The sequence below is a fragment of the Theropithecus gelada genome, chromosome X, assembly GCF_003255815.1.
Source record: "Theropithecus gelada isolate Dixy chromosome X, Tgel_1.0, whole genome shotgun sequence".
NCBI classification, from domain to species: Eukaryota; Metazoa; Chordata; class Mammalia; order Primates; family Cercopithecidae; genus Theropithecus; species Theropithecus gelada.
The window spans coordinates 143,883,197-143,900,969 of NC_037689.1; positions in this window are offsets into that span (position 1 = coordinate 143,883,197).

Here is a 17,773-nt window from a genome sequence, read left to right on the forward strand (position 1 = left end):
TGGGACGTAATTCTGCAGTTCTGTGAGTGGGAAAGCTTAACTGTGACAGTAGGTCCTTGTATTTTCAACTTGTCCCTACTATTTTGGAATGTTTCCTTATGAACAAGCTTGAACAGAGGCTATTGGGTCCCAGAGTTTTCAGCTTGTCTCACATGGAGTTAATTATTCCTCTCTACAAATGGGGAATATATAAGGGAAGGAAGTTCCAATATCCTAGGTTGTGCCTGTCAGGAAAGAAAACTTACAACACAGAGCTGTGGGTAGATGACATACTGTCATCCTAACCCTTTATGCCATATAAATTGCAAGATGCAATCAACTGTAGGAATTTTTAATTGTAATTCGAACTAATACTGGTTTCTTAGAAAAAAATAAACTATCATATTAATTTTAGGTTTCAAAAATTTTAATATATTTGTCCCAAAACCTAGTAAAAGAAATGTTGTGAACACAGGAAGGCTGAGCAAGATGGCAGAATAGAAGTCGACAGCATTCATCCCCCCCACTACTGGAACACCAAATTTTAACAACTATCTACACACAGAAATGCACCATCACAAGAAACAAAATCAGGTGAGTAATCACAGTACCTGGATTTACATTCATGTCACAGAAAGGGGCACTGAAGATAGCAGGACAGACAATCTTGAATCGCCAATACCAGCCTTTCTGTATTCTCCCCTGGCAGCAGCTGTGCACTTTGGGGAGGGACAGCACAGTGACAGAGGGAGTTTACATTGAACTCAGTGCTGCCCTGTCACACTGGTGAGTAAAGTTATGCTGGGCTTAGCCAACGCCTGGACATTTTGGGGGACAGTTTGTACCAGCCCTAGCCAGAAAGAAATTGCCCATCCTAGTGATCAGAACTTGAGTTTCTAGACAAACCTTGCCACTGCATACTGAAGTGCTCTGGGGTCCTAGGTAAACTTGGAAGGCAGTCTAGCACACAAGAACTGTAATTCCTAGGCAATTCCTAGTACTAGGCTGGGCTTAGAGCCAGTGTACTAGAGTGGCACATGACCTAGGGAGATACCAGCTGGCATAGCTAAGGGAGTGCTTTTGCCCTCCCTCCTCCAACGCCAGGTAGTGAAGCTCACAGTTACAAAAGTGATTGTTGCCTTCTGCTTTAGTAGAGGAGAGCAGAGTAAAGAGGATTTTGTCTTGCATCTTAGATATCAGCTTAGCCACAGTAGGATAGGGTACCAGGCAGAGATGTGAGGTACCCTTTCCAGGTCCTATCCCCAAGACACCATTTCTCCTGGGCTAAACAGGAACACACTGCCTTGAAAGCAAGAGCCCAGTTCTGGCAGAATTAATCAAATCCCAAATAAAGAGCACTTTGGCCTTGAATAACCAGGAGCAATACCCAGGGAGTGCTGTGGGTCTTGGCTTCTGAGACATGCTGGCTTTGGGGTGATGCAGCACATTCCCATCTGTGGTGGCTAGAGTGAAAGGCTCCTTCTGCCTGAGAAAACACAGGGGAAAGTAAAGAGGACTTTGCCTTAAACTTTAGGTACCATCTCAACCACAGTAGGGTACAGCAAAATTAGGCATTGGGGGAACCTCAGTCCAGGCCTAGCCACAAAGACAGCATTTGTAATCCTGCCCTCGGTCAGAGTAGAGCACACTGTCCTGAAGAATGAGTCCAGGGTCAGGCAGTATTTACCACAAACTGACAGAAGAGCATTTAGGCTTTTTGTGTGTTTGCTTGTTAGTTTTTGCATGCAGTAAGTATTAAATTGTCATCAATTTAAAACATTGTTTTAGAACATGGTATTTGTAAGCCTTATAGTAACCCCAAATACACACACACACACACACACACACACACACACACACACGAGAAGATATCCACACAAAAAGGCAATTAAAGCAGACCATCAGAGAAAAACACCTTCACTAAAATGAAGACAGCAAGAAAAGAAAGAAGAAAAAAGACTGCCAAACTACCAAAACTCAAATTAAAAAATGGCAGGAGTAAGTTGCTTCTTATCAATAATAACATTAAATTCAAATGAACCAAACTCTCCAATCTAAAGACATAGAGTGACTGAATGAAAGAAAAACCAAGACCCAATGATCTGCTGCCTATCAGAAACACATTTCACCTATAAAGGTACACATAGATTGAAAATGAAAGAAAGGAAAAAGATATGCTATGGCAATGGAAACCAAAAAAGAGCAGGAGTAGTTATACTTGTATCATACAAAATAGATTTCAAGAAAAAACTATAAGAAGATACAAAGAAGATCATTATATAATGATAAAGGGGTCAATTTAGCAAAAAGGATGTAAGAATTGTAAATATATATGCACCCAACACTGGAGAACACAGATATTTAAAGCAAGCATTATTAGAGAATAAGAAAGAGAGAAACCCTAAAATGGTAACATCTGGAGAGTTCAACATCCCACTTTTAGCATTGTACAGATGTCCCAGAAAGAAAATCAGAAAAGAAACTTTGGACTTGATCTGCATTATAGAATAAATGAATCTAATGGACATTTACAAAAAAAAAATCATCCAATGGCTGCAGAATAAACATTATGTTCTTTAGCACATGAATGATTCTCAAACATATTCCATATGGTAGGTCACAAAACAACTCTTAAAACATTCAAACATCAAATTAATATCAAGCATCTTCTCTGACCACAATGGAATAAAACAAGAAATAAATAATGAATGGAATTTTGGAAACTATACACACGGAAATTAAACAATATGCTCCTGAATGACCAGTGGGTCAATAAAGAAATTAAGAAGAAAATTGAAAAATTTCTTGAAACAAATAATAATGTAAACACAACAGACCAAAACCTATGGGATACAGTAAAAACAACACTGAGTGGAATTTATAGCTGTAAGTTCCTACATTAAAAAAAAAGAAGAAAAATTGTGATACTGTTTTGCTATGTCCCCACCCAAATCTCAATTCGAATTGTATCTCCCAGAAAACCCATGTGTTGTACGAGGGACCCAGGGAGAGGTAATTGAATTATGGAGTCTAATCTTTCCTGTAGTATTCTCGTGATAGTGAATAAGTCTCACAAGATCTAATGAGTTTATCAGGGGTTTCTGCTTTTGCTTCTTTCTCATTTTTCTCTTGAGGCCACCATGTAAGAGGCTTTCACCTCCCACCGTGATTCTGAGGCCTCCCCAGCCATGTGGAACAGTAAGTCCAATTAAACTTCTTTTCCTTCCCAGTCTCAGGTATGTCTTTATCAACAACATGAAAATGGACTAATAGAATAAATTGGTACCAGTAGAGTGGGATGTTGCTGAAAAGATACCTGAAAATGTGAAACCAACTTTGGAACTGGGTAACAGGCAGAGACTGGAACACTTTGGAGCACTCAGAAGAAGACAGGAAAATGTGGGAAAGTTTGAAACCTCCTAGAGACTTGTTGAATGGCTATGACAAAAATGCTGATAGTGATGAACAATAAAGTTCCAGACTGAGGTGGTCTCGGAGATGAGGAACTTGTTGGGCACTGGAGCAAAGATGACTCTTCTTATGTTTTAGCAAACAGACTGGGGGCATTTTGCCCCTGCCCTGGAGATCTGTGGAACTTTGAACTTGAGAGAGATAGTTTAGGGTATCTGGCACAATAAATTTCTAAGCAGCAAAGCATTCAAAATCTGACTAGGGTGCTGTTAAAAGGATTCCATTTTAAAAGGGAAACAGAGAGCATAAAAGTTCAGAAAATTTGCAGCCTGGATAATGCAGTAGAAAATAAAAACCCTGACCGGGTGCAGTGGCTCATGCCTGTAATCCCAGCACTTTGGGACGCCAGGTGGGCGGATCATGAGGTCAGAACATCATGACCATCCTGGCCAACATGGTGAAACCCCATCTCTACCAAAAATATAAAAAAAATTAGTCAGGTGTGGTGGCATGTGCCTGTAGTCCCAGCTACTCAGGAGGCTGAGGCAGGAGAATTGCTTGAACCCGGGAGGTGGAGACTGAAGTGAGCCAAGATCGTGCCACTGCACTCCAGCCTGGTGACACAGCGAGACTCCATCTAAGAAAAAAAAGAAAAAAGAAAAGAAAAGAAAAGAGAAAAGAAAAAACCATTGTTTGAGGAGAAATTCAAGCTGACTGCAGAAATTCACATAAGTAGCAAAGAGCCTAATGTTAATCCTCAAGACCATGGGAAAAATGTCTCCAGGCCATGCCAGAGACTTTCACAGCAGCTCCTCCCATCACAGGTCCAGAGGCCCAGGAGGAAAAAGTGGTTTCATGGGCCGCCGTGTGCAGGCTAGGGACTTGGTACCCTGGGTTCCAGCCGCTACAACTGTGGCTGAAAGGGACCAAGGTAGAGCTTGAGCTGTGGCTTCAGAAGGTGGAGGTCCCAAGACTTGGCAGATTCCAAGTAGTGTTGAGCCTTCAGATGCACAGAAGTCAACAATTGAGGTTTGGAAACCTCTGCCTTGATTTCAGAAGATGTATGGAAATGCCTGGATGCCCAGGCAAAAGTTTGCTGCAAGGGCAGAGTGGTTCATGGAGAACCTCTGCTAGGCTAGTGCAGAAGGAAAATGTATGTGAGGTCGGAGCCCCCACATAGAGTCCCTACTGGGGCACTGCCTAGTAGAGCTGTGAGAAGAGGGCCACTGTCCTCCAGAACTCAGAATGGTGGATCCACTGGCAGCTTGCACCATGTGCCTGGAAAAGCCACAGACACTCAATGACAGCCCATAAAAGCAGCCATGAGGGAGGCTGGACCCTGCAAAGCCAGAGGTGTGGAGCTGCCCAAGACCATGTGAACCCATCTTTTGCATCAGCATGACATGGATGCGAGACCAGTAGTCAAAGGAGATCATTTTTGAGCTTCAAAATTTGACTGCCCCACTGAATTTTGGATTTGCCTGGGCCCTGTAACCCTTTTGTTTTGGACAGTTTCTCCCATTTGGAATGGTTGTATTTACCAAATACCTGTACCCTTATTGTATCTAGGAAGAAGCTAGCTTGCTTTTGATTTTACAGGTTCATAGGTGGAAGGGACGTGCTTGTCTCAGATGAGACTTTGGACTATGGATTTTTGGGTTATTGCTGAAATGAGTTAAGACTGGGGGACTCTTGGGAAAGCATGAGTGGTTTTGAAATGTGAGAACATTAGATCTGGAGAGGCCAGGGGTGGAATGATATGGTTTGGCTGTGTCCCCACCCAAATCTCAACTTGAATTGTATCTCCTAGAATTCCCAGGTATTGTGGGAGGGACCCTGGGGGAGGTAATTGAATCATGGGGGCCAGTCTTTCCCGTGCTATTCCCATGACAGTGAATAAGACTCGTGAGATCTGATGGGTTTAGCAGGGGTTTCCACTTTTGCTTTGTCCACATTTTTCTCATCCCACTACCATGTAAGAAGTGCCTTTTGCTTCCTACCATGATTCTGAGGCCTCCCCAGCCACGTGGAACTCTCAGTCCAATTAAACTTCTTTTTCTTCCCAGTCTCGGGTATGTCTTTATCAGCAGCATGAAAATGGACTAATACAAACTGCAAATAAATAAAATAACAACGTGTCTTAAAGAAGTAGAAAAACAAGAACAAATAAAACTCCAAATCAGGAGAAGAAAATAAATATTAAATATCAGAGCATAAATAAATTAATTTGAAATGAAGAAAATATAAAAGATCAAGGAAACATAAAGTTGATATTTTGAATTTGTAAACAAAATTAACAAAACTTTAGCCAGACTTAGAAAAAAAGTGAGAGAACCCAAATAAATACAGTCAGACATGAAAAATGATACATTATGACTGATACCACAGTAATTCAAAGATCACTAGTGGCTACTGTGAGCAACTATATGCCAATACAATGAAAAATCACAAATTCATAGACAATAAAATGAAAAATCGTAAATTCATAGACAAAATCTACCAAGATTGAAACAGGAAGAAATAAAAACCCTGAAGAGACCAATAACAAGTAACGAGTTCAAAGCCATAATTTAAATATCTCCCAGCAAAGAAAACCATGGGACCCAAAGGCTTCACTGCACAATTCTACCGAACACTTAAGGAACTAATACCAATGCTACTCAAAATGTTGTAGAAAATAGTGGATGTGGCCAGGCGCAGTGGGTCACAACTGTAATCCCAGCACTTTAGGAGGCCGAGGTGGGCAGATTACCTGAGGTCAGGAGTTCAAGAACAGCCTGACCAACATGGAGAAACCCCGTCTCTACTAAAATACAAAATTAGCCGGGTGTGGTGTCGCATGCCTGTGATCCCAGCTACTCGGGAGGCTGAGGCAGGAGAATCACTTGAACCCAGGAGGCAGAGGTTACGGTGAGCCGAGATCGTGCCATTGCACTTCAGCCTGGGCAACAAGAGTGAAACTCCGTCTCAAAAACAAAACAGAACAAAACAAAACAAAACAAAAGAGTGGAGGAGAGAATAGTTCTAAAATCATTCTACAAGGCCAGTATTACCCTGATTAAAAAAAATACAAATAAAAATAAAACTACAGGCCAATATCTCTGATGAGTATTGAGGCAGAAATCCTCAATAGCACAGTAGAAAACTGAATTTAATAATACATAATACATTTAAAAGATCATATACCATGATACTAAGTGGAATTTACCCCTGGGATGCAAGGTAGGTTCAACATATGCAAATCAATCAATATGGCACTTTATATCAACAGAATGAAGGACAAAACCATATGATAATTTCAATTGATGCTGAAAAAGCATTTGTTAAAGTTCAGCTTACTTTCATAATAAAAACTCTCAAAAAACTGGATATTGAAGAGGCATTCCTCAACATAATAAAAGCCTTATATTACAGATATACAAGTAGTATCGTACTGAATGGGGGAAAACTGAAAGCCTTTCCTCTAGGATCTGTAACACAACAAGGATGCCTACTTTCACCCCTGTTATTCAATGTAGCACTGAAAGTCTTAGCTAGAGCAATTAGACAAGAGAAAAAAATAAAGGGTATCCAAATTGGAAAGGAAGAAGTCAAATTATTTTGTTTTGCAGATGATATGATCTTATATTTGGAAAAACCTAAAGACTTCACCAAAGTGCTATTAGAATGGATTTAAAACTTCAGTGAAATAGAGGGATATAAAATCAACATACCCAAATCAGTAGCCTTCCTGTATGAGAAATGGTGAAAAAAATCTCAAGAAGAAATTAAAAACAGCAATCTTATTTACCATAGCCACAAATAAAATTAAATACCTAGAAATTAACTTATCCAAAGAAGTGATATATCTCTACAGTGAAAACTATAAGACACTGATGAAAGAAATGGAAAAGGACACTACAAAAATGGAAAAATATTCCATGTTCATAGATTTTAAAAATCAGTATTTTTAAATTGTCCATACGATCAAAGGCAGTCTACAGATTCAATGCAATCCCTATTAAAATACCAACTACATTCTTCACAGAAATAGAAAAAAACAATTCTAAAATTTATATGAAATCACAAAAGACCTAGAGTACCCAAAGCTATCCCAAGCAAAATGAACAAAACTGGAAGAATTACGTTACCCGATTTCAAATTATACTACAGAGCAATATTTACCAAAACAACATGGTACTGGCATAAAAACAGTCAAATATAGAAATAGAACAGAATTGAGAACCCAGTAAGAAATCTATGCACCTACAGTGAATTCATTTACAACAAAGGTGCCAAGAACATACATTGGGAAAAAGCAGTGTCTTCAGTATATGATGCTGGTGAAACTCGATATCCATATGCAGAAGAATAAAACTAGACCCCTATCTCTCATCATACACAAAAATCAAGTCAAAATGGATTAAAGACTTGAAGACCTCAAGTTATAAAACCACTGAAAGAAAACATTGGGGAAACTGTCCAGGACATCTGGGCAAATATTTCTTGAGTAATACACCACAAACACAGGAAATGAAAGCAAAAATGGACAAATGGAATCACATCAAGTTAAAAAGCTTCTGAACAACAAAGGAAACAATCAACAGAGAGAAGAGAAAACCCCCATAATGGGAGAAAATAGTTGTAAAATACCCATCTGACAAGGAATTAATAACAAGAATATATAAGAAGCTAAAAAAACTGTGTAGAAAAACATCTAATAATCCCATCAAAAAGTGGGCAAAAGATTTGAAAAGACATTTCTCACAAGAAGGCATACAGATGACAAATAGGGATATGAAAAGGTAATCAACATCACTGATAATCAGAGAAATGAAAATAAAACTGCAATGAGATATCATGTCACCCGAATTAAAATGGCTTATATCTAAAAGACAGGAAATAACAGATGCTGGCGAGGATGTGGAGAAAAGGAAACTGTCTTACACTGTGAGTGGGAATGTAAATTAGTACAACCACTATTGAGAAAAGTTTGGAAGTTCCTCAAAATACAAAGAATAGAGCTACCATAGGATCCAGCCATCCCACTGCTGGGTATATACTCAAAAGAAAGAAATCAGTACATCAAAGAGAGATCTATACTCCCATGTTTATTGCAGCACTATTCATAATAACTAAGATTTGGAAGCAACCTAAGTGCTTCCCTCAACAGATGAATGGATAAATAAAATGTGATACATATACCCAATGGAGTACTATTCAGCCACAAAAAAGACCGAGATCCTGTCATTTACAACAACATGGATAGAACTGGAGGTCATTTGGCTAAGTGAAATAAGCCAGGCACAGAAACAAACATCACATGTTCTCACTTATTTGTGGATCTAAATATCAAAACAATTGCACTCATGGAGACAGAGAATAGAAGGATGGTTATCAGAGTCTGGGAAGGGTTTTGGGGGGTTGGGGGTAGGTAGGGGGGGTGAGTGTGTACAAAAAATATAGTTAGAAAGAATGAATGAGACTTAGTATTTCATTACACAATAGGGGGACTATAGTCAATAATAATCATACATTTAAAAATAACTAAAAGAGTATAATTGGATTGTTGTAACACAGAGGATAAATGCTTGAGGGGATAGATACCCAATTTTCCATGAAGCAATTGTTATGCACTTTATGCCAGTACCAAAATTTCTTATGTACCCCATAAACATATACAACTACTATGTACCCACAAATATTAAAAATAAAAAAATTTTAAAATGTGAGTTTCTGAACCCATATCGTGAAACTAGAACTTCATATAGTAATTAAATGCATAACTAAGGTAGATTTTTTATGTCAGGAAAAAATTTTGAATTAGCTCCCCTCTCGTGCATGTTCACCATCTACACTGAAATGATTGCATCTATGTATCATGGCTGTTGTATTTATGACTGATAATTATCTCAATTACTCAAAGATTTCATATCTGTGCTTCCTTAATCCAGATGTTTTGTCATTAATTACATAGACTGTAAGATATGTCTCTCTCTTGCGAAATATCTTCTACCTATTACTATCACCTTAAAAAAGATTTCACCCTGGTCTCTCTCTCCTCCCTTCTCTCTCTGCTCTGTTGTACTCTTTTTTCCACAGTTGGAGGAATTTTATTATCCATGGCTATGTGTTATGCTAAGAGAGGTGGGATGTACTGACCAAAGCTTCCTAAGGAGAGTCAGAATATTGCTTCTGTTCAAACTCCATGTCTGTGGTTTCCACAGCTTCCCCCAATCACTTCCCTACTGCCATTAGTTTGTCACTGTGCCATAAGGGGATGTATAATAGGTTAAAATCTTTTCTGGATGGCCTTCAGTGAAAGCCTATTCAACAGCAGAGAGCTAGAGGGAAGCTTGTGTGTTTTGGTTCTCAGGGTCGTTCTTGCTTTTCCTGCTGATGCTTCCATTCCAGCTGGTTTCTCCACTCCTCTTAAATGTCTGCCTTCACTAAGCTAGCCACTGAAGAATCACAGCTGTGCTCTCTTTTCATAATCCCCAAAACTCTCAAACCAATATTCACTTCAATGATCTTCTATCACTCAGTACAAATATACATGAGAAGCTATTCCTAGGCAAAATGAGTGAAATTGTTCTTTGTTGCTATGACAAGTCCACAGGCTGCCAAAATTCTATCCCATTGAGAAACAGAGGCAGGAAGTTACTAACATTTATATAAGTGCTGAAAACTAACTGATTTCATATTAGATGCCCTTGAGATACCCAGGCCTCCAGCCAACTAAATTCCCATTGTCCCCTCTGAACATTAGTACATTAGACTTTTTACTGAAGCTACTTGCTCAGCTGTAAGACCTCATGCTGTGGCCAAGATAAGTGACTATATCAATTAGAAATGGAACCTCTAGCAGGAAGAATGAGAGCTAAAGAATCCCATAATCTAAAGGAATGTTTCACACCTATCTTGCCAAAGTGTATGTGTGCTAATGAATAAGGGTACTCCTTACCAGTAGAAATCCCTACTTCTGTATTACCATATTATACTTATTTCATATCCTCATAAATGTTATTTCCTTCTCAAATATTTTTCAGAAGAAAATATGGAGTCAGCAAATATCACAACATGCCTAAATATTCATATTACAGAATTTTCTCCTATAAAACTATCAAATCTTGGACTGAACTAATCCTCCAATATGTTTAGACCCTTCATTGCAATTCCCTCTAGAGAGTACACTGTGACTTTGTTCTCATTTCCCATCCCCTGACTATCCTACACTGCTCTCATGACTGTGTGTGTGTGTGTGTGTGTGTGTGTGTGTGTGTTCAGAAACACTACTTTGTTAACATTTCACAGCCAGAAAATGTACCCAATTATTGATGATGTGTTTTTAATGAAGTTTTATTAACAATCTCTTTTTCCAAAGCCACCAATTCAAGAAGGAAAACCTTCAGGTTGTCAAATTGTTCTTTTGTCTGAATTAGTCAAGACTGTGTACATTATATTTCATATACCCAAAAGGGTTTAGAAATAAAACATCAGTCCAAAATATTTATAGAATTAATAATTCAGCAATGGTCAATGTGTTAAAAGTATTTTCACTAACGAGAGAGCGTTTAGTTCCGTAAAGGCCACACAAAGAGTTAGACTATCTATGTTCCAGACCTCTGGTAAAAGGAGCATAACATTTTCTGAAAAGTATTATCATATAAATAATATTTACTCCTCAAATATTATGGAATTCCACAGTTTCCAAATATTTTCAAACTCATTACTTCATTTTGTATTCTTGAAAAACAAAGAAAGCAAATTTTACTTGTATCAATGTGACAGAGAAATTCTGAGAGCTAATCACCCATACGTATACCACAGAGTCAGTCTACCAACTGCAAATTCTATTTATCTCCTTGAGGTTAGGAATGTGCATTCCCAGTGACTACCACAGGGTATAGCAAATAATTGATATTTAGTAAATACCTGCTGAGTAAATGAATTAAGGACCTATCTTTAGATAGAAGCCCTATGATAGGCTGCCTTCCCTGTCCAGCATGTCTATGGGGATTTGTGGGTGAGAATATCTCATTGATGAGGCCATGTTGTTAGTGTGCAGAAAGATTGCAAAAGAGTAGCCACTATAAAAAAATAAGTAAATGTCAGCAACTGCTTTGTGTCTGTGTTGCTTTGTTTTTTACCCAAGCCACCTATGGTCAGTCACTGGCTTCAAGCATCCTACAAGCACTCAGGCTGGACTTATTCTGGGGCACTGTCTCATCGCTGTATAAAAAGTTAATGTGATAATCTTAAAATCTTATTGCCAGGAGAATAATTCTGGCATGGTTTTGATTTTACTTTTGGCTTCCCAAACTATTCTTGCTCATTGTGATCTGGACTGATCTGCACTGGGACAGCCATTGCTTACGTCATTCCCTTTATTAGTGAAGATAGTGTTCCTGGCCTTCACCTATTATTCCAAGGTGATTGGAACACTGATTCAGCAATTTTCTACTTTCTAATCTGAATGTTCTGGGTTGGGGTTTATATAAGTGATTTCTCTCTTCATGATTACAAATTTAAAACGTAATTTTGAAAGAGAGGGCTTTTCCACTTGGAGAACAAACTTAAAACAGATTCATTTGTGCAGTATCTGGAAGCTTCCTGGGAAACAGTATTACGCATTTTCCAGGTGTGACAGCCATGGAGGTGCACAGCTCAGATGGCCCTTAAAGAGAACGTGCTGCAGGGAGCACAGTAGACTGGCAGCTTCCAACTGCTGCATCTTGTGATTCACTGTAGCACTTACTTCAAGGCCACACTTCGCCTGGAGGCAGCTCCCAGTTAAGTGTTGATCACGACAAGGGTACCAGAGCCAGTTGGTCTCTGCTTGATGCAGGACTCCTCTCACGAGCTACTTTTGTGTGGGGCCCCCTCACTGGTCAGCCTGAGAGTTTCTCAGTAGTATGTTGCAGTCAGAAAACTGTATCATAATCAAAAGTCCTTCCCTACCTACTCTTGTTCCTTCCCCTTTTATCGATATGTCTCTTGCATGTCTTATCCCATCTCAACATATGCTTCTTGGAAGTTCCAAATAGACATAGAGGATGGCAGAAGAGATCTGAGAAAAAATAAAAGATGGTAAGATGGGTTTCAAGACTGGCTCACTCACTGCCTGACTGGAAAGAATGACCCCTTTCTAAGTACAATGAGAAGTAATAATAATCCCTGGCACACCGTTACAGCACAGTTGCTGAAGATTTTACCAGTGATTAACTGAAATAATGTTTTGGTAGAGAGGACTGTACTTGCTAGAGTGAATATTCAGGCATACAAAAGATTTGGTGGGTGGGGGAAAATGTCGATAAGAACAGTACAGTTGGCTGGTTATAATTAAGTTGCATTGCCACCCTATAGAAGGATTTTGAAAAAAATTGATAGTGGTTACAAAATAGTTAAGGGCGAAGTGTGTGAGTTAGCAACCATTTCTGATAGCTTACAAAGAAGCCCTTTCCTACAATGGAAGAGTAAACACAGCTGAAGATACTCAGCATTTAAAGGTTGAGATCTCCAAAGACATTTTAATGTTTGTCCATAGCTAGTCTGTTATGCTAACTTCGGTGTCCTGAAGAGAACAACTTAAGAAGCTGAAATATGAGATGGGGTTAACTGGGTATATGGCCCTAAGATTTTTGCCTCTGGAGACATCCTGGAATTTTAGAGCATATAGAAGTTGCTCAGCACTCCCTAATATGACCTGGCATCCCCCTTCCATGTGGGAAGACACTGAAGGGGCCTCTTTCAGAAAAGGTCACAGGTAAACCCCTCAGGTGGAGTGACCACCTGTCTTCTTGATTGTCAGACCAACCACTAGGATTAAGTTCCCACAAAACCTAGGTAGGGGAGTTTTGAGCCTGATAATGGAGAAAAGGGTTTATACCCTAAAGGAGCTGAAGAAGTAGCTAGCTGTCTTAGTCAGTTCAGGCTGCTATAACAAATTGCCATTGTCTGGGTGGTTTAAACAACAGATATTTATTTCTCATAGTTCTGGAGGCTGGGAAGTTGAAGATCAAAGCACCATCAGATCTGGTGTCTGGTAAGGGTCTTCTTCCTTGTTTGCATATGGCTGTCTTCTTGCTGTGTCCTCATATTGGAGAAGGCAGAGAGTGAGAGGCAAGCTCTTGTGTTTCTTCTTCTGAGCACACTAATCCTATTCAGGAGGGTTTTACCCTCATGACATAATTATCTCCCAAAGCCCTACCTTTTAATATCATCACACTGAGTTGTTGGAATATCACCTTGTGAATTTAGTGGGTAATACAAACATTCATTCTGTAACACCAGCATGTACTGACCAGGAGCCAATAAATTACCCTTGGGACTGAATTTTGAAAGTGCTTGATCAAGGGATACAGATAAGTAAGAACTCATTATATTGGAGGCATTTTTTTCAGAATATGGAATTTAATACTCCTGCAAGGACCTCAGTGGGTGGAGCAACTTTACTCCAGGAGAAAACAAAATGGTACATGCAGAACGAAGTGGAAATTTCTGAGTTTCTCCGGCAGATGAGAGATTAAGGAATTAAAAAGGCTTAGGGAAGTGAGCTAGAATAGATTAATATATGATACCAGAAGGCCTTCCTAAGTATTATGTTTCACAGGATGGCCCAGATGACACGTAGAAATAGAAATGTGTTTGTGAGAAGCCACCAGCATCACCTAGTTAAGTGTTGGCCCTTTTCTGTAGGCCGTGGTTGATTGTTATAGAGGTGGTCAGTGACGTAAGCTTCTTTTAGAAATATATATATTCAGGAGTATGATGAGGTCCCCAAGAAACAAAGGCCAGAAGCCAGAATGACACAAACACCACAATGACCAGCTAGTTTGGAGTAGCACTTAAAAGGGCTTGACATGCAGGGAGATACAGAGATTGTTATTTGAGCCTGATATAACTAGGGGAAAAATAGAAGGCAGACAACAAGTGTGCTGCTTAACATCTACAACCAGAAAGAAAAGCAAGAATGTCGGAGCAGGATGCCGATGACCACTTATGTGAATTACTTTACACTGATAAAAGGGAAATACCCAGACATTTTGTGAACTATTGATCAAAGATTCTAAGTAGACACTAATATCTGGAGACCCAAAGAGTCACCATAGTCCCCCTGCTAGAGTGAGAGCTTATAATGCAAGTGATAAATGAAGTACTGACTAATATCTGAATTACAATATGCCCACTGGGTCTTCAGAGCCAGTCAGTGTTTACTTCTCCAGTTCTCAAGTGTATAATTTTGGTGTGCACTCCTGGAAGTTAGAGTAACACCCACAGGGCATGCTTGGTTTGTTAGTTAAGAGGTATCAGAGAGCGGAATACCAGGTGGATGTCTCAAAACTTCACCCTTTACCCTCAAGCCAAGATGATACATTAAAAACCAAAAAGAAAAAAAAATGGTGCACCCTCAGAGAGATAAAAATAGGGTGAAAAATAGTCTAGTCCCTATCATCTCTGCTTAATTTGGTATTCTGGGCCTTGAAGAAACCAGATAGATCCAGGAAACTGACTGTAGTCTACTGCAAGATAAATCAAATAATAGTCTTCATTATAGCTGTCATTCCAGGATTCAAATAAAAACAGGAAGAAAAGAGATCAGCAGATAGCTCAGCCCCTCACACCACCTGTCATAGTTGTTTCAGGTTTCCACATGTATTGCACACTTATGACCATATGGGGTTTTTCTATGTTTAACTGATAAAGAAAGAAAAAACCCCAAGCCATTTTATAAATGTATCAGCTTAGTTTTTGAGTGCAAGCCCAAAGGTGATGGTGGCTGCATTGCAACCACATTTAGAGGTGGCCTTAAAATAAGGAGAAAGGGGGCTGGGCATGGTAGCTCATGCCTGCAATTCCAGCACTTTGCAGGGCTGAGATGGGAGGATAGCTTGAGCCCTGCAGCATGTAACCAGCCTGGGCAATATTGTGAGACATCATCCGTACAAAGCCTTAAAAATTAGCCAAGTGTTGCAGCATGTGCCTGTAGTCACAGCTGCTCAGGAGTCTGAGGTGGGAGGATTGCTTAAGCCCAGGAGGTGGAGGTTGTAGTGAACCAAGATTGTGTCACCGTGCTCCAGCCTGGATTACAGAGCAAGACCTTGTCTCAAAAAAGAAAAAAAAAAAAAAAAAGAAAGAAAAGAAAAGAAAAGGAGAGAGGTTATCTTCCCAATGTGTAGAATTTGGATTAATGTAGCTGGCAATCAACATTGTGTTTTGTGGAAGAAGTGGTTTTAGCTTATTAGCTAAATATGAATAAATTTTGAGGCAGTGGCCAAATGGCCTGGCTGTCTAGTTAAGGGTTTGGAAGTCAAAAGACTAGAAGATTGAAGAAAAGGAAACCTGTAATAGAGTATGTCAATGGACACATAGGATGGACCAAAAAGTGTGAAGATTTTTGCTTCATCAATGCCCACCAGAGACCATCCATTATGAAAGAGGCATTGACCACCCAGACACCAATGACTCAACAACTTGATATTAGCCTGATTTTACTGATGGCCATTTGGGAACTGGTGCAATGAGTGCAGGTGAGGACTGGTGGCCATCATAAAAGAGATTAAGGCTATAGATGGGCCCAACAAACATGGATTCTCACTTACAAAGTTCAATCTAAATAATTCTGCCCAACGGTGCATTGAGGGTGATAATAGCAACAACAAAACTCAAACCAAGCTTAACTCCTGATGAGATTGACTCAACCTCCAACATTCATGACCTACCAAAGGAAGAAGTTTGCCAGTTTGAAGCCATTCATCCTATTTTTCTCAGTCTCTGCTATCCTTTATGAAATATCTGGCATTTAATAAAACCTATGAGATTCACAATAAAGCAATAATAAACAATCAACTGTTAACAGATATATCAATCAACAAAACTAGACTCAGAGTCTACCCAGACATTAAAACTATCAGAAAATTTAAAATAACCACTCACTACTATTTTAATGGCTTTAAAAGTAAATCTGGACAATGTACATGATCAGATGATGACTTTCAATGGAAGGATTGAAACCTTAAGAGTTAAGTGAAAACGCTGGAAACAAAAATAGAAACATGGTAACAGAAATGAAGATTGCCTTTGATGGGCTCATTATTAGACTCAAGAATCAGTGAACTTAAAGCTGGATTAATAAAAGTTACCTACATTTGTCACAATGAGAAAAGAAAAAGTGTTTTTTAAAAAACAATATCTGAGTCTTCTAGGACAATATCCAACACTTTAATGTATGTGAAATTGAAATCTCAGAGATGTTCAAAAATAATGAAGAAAATGTTCAGAAAATAATAAGAGACATCAAAACACAGATCAAAGGAGCTGAAAGAACCCCAAGCAGGATAACAGGATAAACATATACACACACACACGCACACACACACACACACACACACACACACACGCTAGACACATCATATCTTACTCTAACAGTTGAAAACCAAAGATAAAGAGAAAATGCTAGAAGTAAAGATAAAAAAGAGATGTTACATACATCAGGACAAAATATTATTAAAGTCAAAATTTTGTCAGACGTTCAAATAGTAATAGTGGCAGCTTTAAAGTGTTGAAAGCAAAACAACTTTCAACATATATACAGAGAAAAGTATCTCTTAAAATGAAGAAATGAGATCCTTTTTAGTCTAAGTACTGAGAAAATTAATTACTTGCAATACAGAATATGTTAAAGGAAGCTAGTTAGGCAAAAGGAGTATAATACCAAAAAGAAGCTTGAATCTATACAAAGTAATGAGGAAGTCTGTAAATAGTTGAATGCAGGGAAATATAATAGAGTGCTTCTTATTCTAAGTGTTTTAAAAGATAGCTGACTGTCTAAAGCACAAAAAATAATGGCCATATGTTCTGAATTTCTATAATATGTAAAAGTAACATATATAAAATAATTGGACAAAAGATGAGGGGAGGAGTTGAGAGTATACTATTATAAGATTCTTAAGCTACACAAGAAGAGATAATATTATTTGAAGATTGCTTGTAGTTAATTAAAGATATATAATGTAAACACTAGAGCAACCAATAAAAATTAAAAAGAGGTATAAATAATAAATAATATAAATAATTAAATATAAATAACATATTAATATAAATGTGAAAATGTAAGTAAATAACAAATAATATTTAAAATATAAATAAAAAGGCAATAGTGGAGATAAAATGAAATTGTACAAGGCTCTCAAATAATCTGGAACAAAGGAAAGAAAAGGAAAATATGTAGTGTATTACTCCGTTTTCACATTGCTGATAAAGACATACGGTAGACTGGGCAATTTACAAACAAAAGAGGTTTAATGGATTTACAGTTCCATGTGGATTTAATGGATTTACAGTTCCACTTCCCACCTATTTCTGCTCCCACCTTTTTCATCCTTTGCAATTGTATTCACCTATA